Genomic DNA, 8516 nt, shown 5'->3' with positions numbered 1-8516 from the left:
ATGAAGAAGATAGCGGTGGGTAAGGCATTCTTTATGCAAAGCAAGCACGTGAAAGTGAATTACTTGTTACTTACCCGAATCCGGAGCTCTCCAGGAGCATTCGCGGATTTGCCCCATAGTGTGTCAGATGCCGCCGCCTTCTACCGGGCCGAGGAGGGCAGCTCAACAGATAAGGTGTTCTGGTCTCAGTATGCTGAGGCCGGACACTCGGTGCCCTTGAGCGACCAGCTGAAGCAACTGGTCGAGCTCCATAAGGTGGCCGAATAGGCCATGAAGGGCCTTATAGTTCGGCTGTGGCTTGGAGAGGCCCTGCCTGTGAGCTACTTCGGGCTGGTGAGGCGGCTGGTGGATGCCTGTCCGTGGCTTGAAGTCGTCAAGCGCTCCGTCTGCATCGAAGGTGCCCGTAGGGCGCTTGCCCGTGCTAAAGTGCACTGGGGCAAGATGGATGCGGAGAAGCTTGTGAAGGACGGGCCACCACAGGGCAAGGAGCATCGCCACCCCGAGATGTATTATGAGGGCGTCATGAAGGGCGCCCGCCTTGTGGCAGACGAATGTTCCAAAGATGTAATATTTGAGTGAACTTGTTCGTTTTATCCTGTGCGCTGAAAACTTGTACATATGCGCTATGCAACGCTTGTTTTAATTTAAAATATTACCTTCTATGCGGCCGTTTATCGAGTCTGAGAGATGGCGAGTCGTCGGCTTCTGCCCCCATGCCACGAGTGATGGGGTGTTCGGGATAAACCTGAGCACTCTTTTTCCCATTCTTGGGTCCTTCGAGGGAGGTGCTCAGCACAACGAACAAGGCAATCGGACTATAATGCATTATCACTCTCACTTAGCCAGAGAATTCTATAATTTTAAATTTCGGCAAAGCCCCTAGTGTTCGGAAGACCGAGTTCGGGGCGCTATACACGCCTAGGCCGGACAAAGCCAACTCCTCGCTCTAAGCGGCATAAGTCTTTAGGGACTCGAAACCTCCCGAACAGCGACCAGCTCTCGCCCTATCATGACAGTTAGTTTTAGCTTTCTCTACTGATGTGCTTAGCCCAGCTCAACCGGGGCACAATCGCAGTAGTTCTCCCAGCGCTACCTTAGCCGATATAGCGGAACGTAAGGTACCAAAACATGGGAGCCGGGCAAACCCAACTATTGACCAAAGACATGATTCAGAGCTGATGCATATAATGCTATAAGTTCGGAGGGCCGCACTTTGTGAAAGTGTTCGGACTTCTCACGCCGTATTATGGGGTGCTTGAGCCCCTGGCGTATGGACCGTACCAAAGTGTACGGGTGCTAAATGTCATAACTGAACATATGTATTGAAAAAGAAATGAATAGAGAATGCAATAATAAGCTGAAGCTAGGCATTGTTTATTTTAAAAGGCTGTTGTGAAAGCAGAACGATACAAATAGTGCGATAAGCAAGAGATGGGACTATTTGACATGTCCCCCTCCAGGGGCGAGCTGCGAGACGGTATGTAAGATAGGTATTTTGCTCATTATAGAGACCACCTGGGAATTCGACGTAGCTTTCTGCCTCCTTGGTTGTTGCATCGTGTGTTCGGCGATTGTACTGCCGGACAGGCCTTCCGAAGAGTGGAGTCCTGAAAGTAGGAAATAATGACAAAATCGGGAGCCCCTAGTGCGGTTGAGCCGCATTTTTGGGCGTGCCGTGGTCGTGCCCCTCCCCCTGTGCCCATGGTATTTTCAGAGCGTAGTTATGTACGCGTAGTACTAATTTCGCATTTTCGCGAGGGTTGGGGTTGGGTCCGTATTGCTACGCTTGCTCGGGACGTGCCAGGCGGTCTTGTTGTAGGTTACTCCGGGTGCGCTTGACAGTGTCCGGACGTTTAATAGCCGGACTAGAGAATTGCCTTGAGAGGCTGCTTTGTACTTCCGCTGCGAGGGCCTCCATGTGCTCCTCCATTCGGAGAGAGCGTTCGGTGTTTCCATTGACCGTAATGACTCCTCGAGGGCCTGGCATCTTGAGCTTGAGATATGCATAGTGCGGCACCACATTGAACTTTGCAAATGCGGTTCGTCCGAGCAGTGAGTGATAGCCACTGCAGAACGGGACTATGTCGAAGATTAACTCCTCGCTTCGGAAATTATCCGGGGATCCGAAGACCACTTCAAGTGTAACTGAGCCTGTACAGTTGGCCTCTACACCTGGTATGACGCCTTTAAAGGTTGTTTTTGTGGGTTTAATCCTTGAGGGATCTATGCCTATTTTCCGCACTGTATCCTGATAAAGCAGGTTCAGGCTGCTACTGTCGTCCATAAGGACTCTAGTGAGGTGAAATCCATCAATGATTGGGTCTACAACCAATGCGGCGAATCCGCCATGGCGGATGCTAGTGGGGTGGTCCCTTCGATCAAAAGTGATCGGGCAGGAGGACCATGGGTTGAACTTTGGGGCGACTGGCTCCAACGCGTATACGTCCCTGAGTGCACGCTTTCGCTCTCTTTTGGGGATGTGGGTTGCGTATATCATGTTCACCGTCCGCACTTGTGGGGGGGAAGCCCTTCTGTCCACTATTGTTCGGCGGCCGGGGCTCTTCGTCCTCGTCGCTATGCAGCCCCTTGTCTCTGTTTTCGGCATTTAACTTGCCATCCTGCTTGAACACCCAGCAATCCCTGTTGGTGTGATTGGCTGGTTTTTCGGGGGTGCCATGTATCTAGCACGAGCGATCGAGTATACGGTCCAAACTGGACGGGCCCGAAGTGTTCCTCTTAAATGGCTTTTTCTGCTGACCGGGCTTAGAGCCTCTGAATCCGGCATTAACTGTCGTATCTTCAATGTTGTCGCTGTTAATGCGGCGCTTGTGCTTGTTGCGATGCGACCTGCCATTACTGTCCTTGGTATCCGAATTACCAGGGCTCTTGGTCATGTTATTGCTATGAGCCAGCCAGTTGTCTTCTTCCGCGCAAAAGCGGGTCATGAATGTCGTGAGGGCTGCCATAGATTTCGGACTTTTCCTGTCCAAGGTGCCGGGTAAGCCACTCGTCACGGATGTTATGCTTGAAGGCTGCTAGGGCCTCTGCGTCCGGACAGTCAACGATTTGATTTTTCTTGGTTAGGAACCGTGTCCAGAATTGTCTGGCAGATTCTTCTGGCTGCTGAATTATGTGGCTAAGGTCATCGGCGTCTAGTGGTCGCACATAAGTGCCCTGGAAATTGTCGAGGAATGCGGCTTCCAGGTCCTCCCAACAACCAATTGATTCTGCTGGCAGGCTGTTAAGCCAATGCCGAGCTGGTCCTTTAAGTTTGAGTGGGAGGTATTTGATGGTGTGTAGATCATCGCCACGGGCCATGTGGATATGAAGGAGATAGTCCTTGATCCATACCGCAGGATCTGTTGTGCCATCGTATGATTCAATGTTTACGGGTTTGAAACCCTCTGGGATTTGATGATCCATTACTTCATCTGTGAAGCATAGTGGGTGGGCGACGCCTCTGTACTGGGCTATATCACGACGTAGCTCAAATGAGCTTTGTCTACTGTGTTCGGCCCGACCGGATTTACTGTATCCGGCGTGACGGTTATCGTCTCGTGTCGTGGGGCGCCCGCACGATCCGTAGATCGATCTTGTTTGCCTTGCCCTGTCTTCCAACATATCTCGCAGGTCTAGCACATTTCCCCGTGCCTTGGTATTTTTTGAGCGACGCCGGGGTGCGGCTTGAGTGGAGGGCCGGGAGGACTCTCTGTCGCGGCCGTGAGGTGTCCGGTCAGCCGCATCATGCGCTGGTGATGTAGGCTTAAGTGCTTCCTCCTCTAAACGGAGTAGCAACCTGCGCTTTGGGTAGCTCTTGGAGGGGCGTTCGAGTTCGTATTCCTCGGCCGCAAGGACTTCTGTCCATCTGTCGGCTAGCAAGTCTTGATCAGCTCTAAGCTGTTGCTGTTTCTTCTTAAGGCTACTCGTCGTGGCCATAAGCCTGCGCTTAAAGTGCTCTTGTTCGACGGGATCCTCAGGCACGACAAATTCCTCGTCGCCGAGGCTTGCCTCGTCTTCGGTGGGAGGCATGTAATTATCATCCTCTTCTTCTCTGTCTGCCGCTCTCTCAGGGGGGCTGGCTTCTCCATCCTCCTGCGCTAAATCTTGCTGGAGGGAATTGTCTTCGGCACTGTCCAGGGTGTTATTATCTCCCGTGCCGGCATCACCGTTTTTGCTTTGGCGGGACTTAGAGCGGCGCCGCTGACGCCAGTGCTTGGGTTGCTTCTGGGAGGGGTCATCCCCCGTTGTTTCGTCGCCATTGCCTTCTTTGGGTGTATCCACCATATATATGTCATATGACGAGGTGGCTTTCCAGTGCCCTATAGGTGCTGGTTCATGTTCGTCTCCTACATCGTCGTCCATACCGTCGATGTCTTCGGAGTCGAAGTCGAGCATGTCGGTTAAATCATCAACAGTGGCTACAAAGTAGGTGGTGGGTGGGCCTCGAATTTCTTCGTCGTCCGCATCCCAATCATGTTGGCTATAGTCTGGCGAGGGCTCTCCTGACAAAGAGAGAGACCTTAGTGAATTCAGAATGTCGCCGAAGGGCGAGTGCTGAAAGATATCCACGGCGGTGAATTCCATGATCGGCGCCCAATCGGATTCGATTGGCAGGGGCGCGGAAGGTTCGGAGTCCGGAAAAGAGTCTGGCACCTTGGAGTCACGGGCTTCGCAGAGGATGAGGCTGGTGTTCGGCTCGATCGCCGTTGAGACTACAGCCCCCGAGGTGGTGTCTAGACACCCGTCCTCGATCGGCGCAGTTGGCTTCGAGCTAAGGGTCGGAGCTGATGCGAGCGCGGCCTCTAGGGTACTGTTCGGCGGCAGAGCTAGGTCATACCCATCGTGACAGTGCGGCGCGCCCGGCTGTGGCTCGAATCCGTCAAAGATCAAGTCTCCACGGATGTCGGACGTGTAGTTCAAACTTCCAAATCTGACCTGATGGCCAGGGGCGTAGCTTTCAATCTGCTCTAGGTGGCCAAGCGAATTAGCCCGCAGTGCAAAGCCGCCGAACACGAAGATCTGTCCGGGGAGAAAGGTCTCACCCTGGACCGCATCGTTGTTGATGATCGGAGGAGCCATCGGGCCTAAAGGTGACGACATAGAGGAACTCTCAATGAAAGCACCAATGTCGGTGTCAAAACCGGCGGATCTCGGGTAGGGGGTCCCGAACTGTGCGCCTAGGCGGATGGTAACAGGAGATAAGGAACACAATGTTTTTACCCAGGTTCCGGCCCTCTCGATGGAGGTAAAACCATACTCCTGCGTGATTAATATTGATGATATGGGTAGTAAAAGAGTAGATCTACTACGAGATCAAAGAGGCTAAACCCTAGAAGCTAGCCTATGGTCTAATTGTTGTTCGTCCTATGGACTAAAACCCTCCGGTTTATATAGACACCAGAGAGGGTTATGGTTACACAGAGTCGGTTACAATGGGAGGAGATCTACATATCCGTATTTCCAAGCTTGCCTTCCACGCCAAGTAAAGTCCCATCCGGACACGGGACGAAGTCTTCAATCTTGTATCTTCATAGTCCGAGAGTCCGGCCAAAGGTTATAGTCCGGCTATCCGGACACCCCCTAATCCAGGACTCCCTCAATGGGCATCTCCATAGCCCGTTGATACGCCTAGTTGATGTGAGACTATCTTCCTCCTTTTTGTCTTCTTCACAACCACCATTCTATTCCACCTATAGTGCTATGTCCATGGCTCACGCTCATGTATTGCGTGAAGATTGAAAAAGTTTGAGAATGTCAAAAGTATGAAACAATTGCTTGGCTTGTCATGGGGGTTGTGCATGATTTAAATACTTTGTCTGGTGAAGATAGAGCATAGCCAGACTATATGATTTTGTAGGGATAACTTTCTTTGGCCATGTTATTTTGAGAAGACATATTTGCTTAGTTAGTATGCTTGAAGTATTATTATTTTTATGTCAATATTAAACTTTTGTCTTGAATCTTTCGGATCTGAATATTCATACCACAATTAAGAAGAATTACATTGAAAATATGCCAAGTAGCATTCCACATCAAAAATTCTGTTTTTATCATTTACTTACCCGAGGACGAGCAGGAATTAAGCTTGGGGATGTTTGATACATCTCCAACGTATCTATAATTTTTTATTGCTCCATGCTATATTATCTTCTGTTTTGAACATTATTGGGATTTATTATTCACTTTTATATTATTTTTGGGACTAACCTACTAACCGGAGGCCCAGCCTAGAATTGCTGCTTTTTTTTTGCCTATTTTAGGGTTTCGAAGAAAAGGAATATCAAACGGAGTCCAAACGGAATGGAACCTTCGGGAACGTGATTTTTGGCTGTTGCTCCACCGACGTACTCCTTCCTCCCAGGCGCGCCCTCCACCCTCGTGGGCCCCCTGTTGCTCCACCGACGTACTCCTTCCTCCTATATATACCTACGTACCCCCAAACGATCAGACACGGAGCCAAAACCCTAATTCCACCGCCGTAACTTTCTGTATCCGCGAGATCCCATCTTGGGGCCTATTCTGGAGCTCCGTCGGAGGGGGCATCGATCACGGAGGGCTTCTACATCAACACCATAGCCTCTCCGATGATGTGTGAGTAGTTTACCTCAGACCTTCGGGTCCATAATTATTAGCTAGATGGCTTCTTCTCTCTTTTTGGATCTCAATACAATGTTCTCCCCCTCTCTTGTGGAGAACTATTCGATGTAATCTCCTTTTGCGGTGTGTTTGTTGAGACCGATAAATTGTGGGTTTATGATCAAGTTTATCTATGAACAATATTTGAATCTTCTCTGAATTCTTTTATGTATGATTGGTTATCTTTGCAAGTCTCTTCGAATTATCAGTTTGGTTTGGCATACTAGATTGATCTTTCTTGCAATGGGAGAAGTGCTTAGTTTTGGGTTCAACCTTGCAGTGTCCTTTCCCAGTGATAGCACGGGCAGCAAGGCACGTATTGTATTGTTGCCATCGAGGATAACAAGATGTTTTTTTATCATATTGCATGAATTTATCCCTCTACATCATGTCATCTTGCTTAAAGCGTTACTCTATTCTTATGAACTTAATACTCTAAATGCATGCTGGATAGCGGTCGATGTGTGGAGTAATAATAGTAGATGCAGGTATGAGTCGGTCTACTTGTCTCGGACGTGATGCCTATATACATGATCATACATAGATATTCTCATAACTATGCTCAATCCTGTCAATTGCTCAACAATAATTTGTCCACCCACCGTAAAATACTTATGCTCTTGAGATAAGCCACTAGTGAAACCTATGGCCCCCGGGTCTATCTTCCATCATATTAATCTTTCAACACTTAGTTATTTCCTTTGCTTTGGTCTATCTTCCATCATATTAATCTTTCAACACTTAGTTATTTCCTTTGCTTTGCTTTTATTTTACTTTGCATATTTATCATAAAAATACCAAAAATATTATCTTATCATATCTATCAGATCTCTCTCTCGTAAGTGGCCGTGTAGGGATTGACAACCCCTTATCGTGTTGGTTGCGAGGATTTATTTATTTTGTGTAGGTGCGAGGGACTCGCGCGTAGCCTCCTACTGAATTGATATCTTGGTTCTCAAAAACTGAGGAAAATACTTACGCTACTTTGCTGCATCACCCTTTCCTCTTCAAGGGAAAATCAACGCAGTGCTCAAGAGGTAGCAACCAGTGCACCAAAACAGAAAACGTTGCGATGAAAAGAAGTAAAAATCGAAAGGATTCAATATGTAGACACACGAACAAATACTGGATCCAAGCAGATTCATCGAAGACCAGCATCGACTGAATCCCACGAGCTCTCGGGTGGCCGCGACAACTCCGCCATGGATGCTGGCTCGAGGTGGCCGTCGGGGCTGGGGGCGTTTGCTTGTGCGGGTGATTTTGGGGAAGAAGATGCCATGGGATAAAACACGGAAAAAAGATAAATAAAAAATCACTTATGGATGGAATATTCGTATTTTACGATAGAAATTTGTGTTATCTGTTCTATCGCAGCCTGCGTGGTAGTTTTAAGAGTTCCCTTATAGTGGTTTTACGGCACAACGATATAAGTGATCTGCTAAAGATGCTCTAGGATGTGTTTTGCGCTTGCACAGTTCTTCGGAACGTTAACATGGACATAATTTCACAATGCTCAAATCATTTAATGAAAAGGAAAATTCAGACACACACACCGGAGCCCCGGTTCGAACTAAAGTTTCAAATAGTATTCAGCTCTGCCTCCAGGCACCAGTCCACCACTGTATACGTGCGCGCCGATAAAATCATAGTACAACGGCGTATCTGCGTACCAAAAAAGCCGCCATCGTTGTGTGCCCTGCCCGACCACCGGCTTTGCCAATCCACGCAAAGGGACGCGTAGTCCATCCATCCACTCCCATTTTCAGGAATTCCTGCAGCTCCAGGCAAATTGCCGCGTCGGGTCGCAGCCTTCAGGCTCAGGTCCCATGTTCCACGGACCTTTGCCCCTCGTCCGCGTCTGCAGTTCTTCGCTGCGTCCC

Source organism: Triticum aestivum, chromosome 6A (genome assembly GCF_018294505.1).
Source record: "Triticum aestivum cultivar Chinese Spring chromosome 6A, IWGSC CS RefSeq v2.1, whole genome shotgun sequence".
Classification (NCBI taxonomy): domain Eukaryota; kingdom Viridiplantae; phylum Streptophyta; class Magnoliopsida; order Poales; family Poaceae; genus Triticum; species Triticum aestivum.
The sequence above is the reverse complement of the archived record's forward strand: the minus strand, read 5'-3'. Positions refer to the sequence as shown.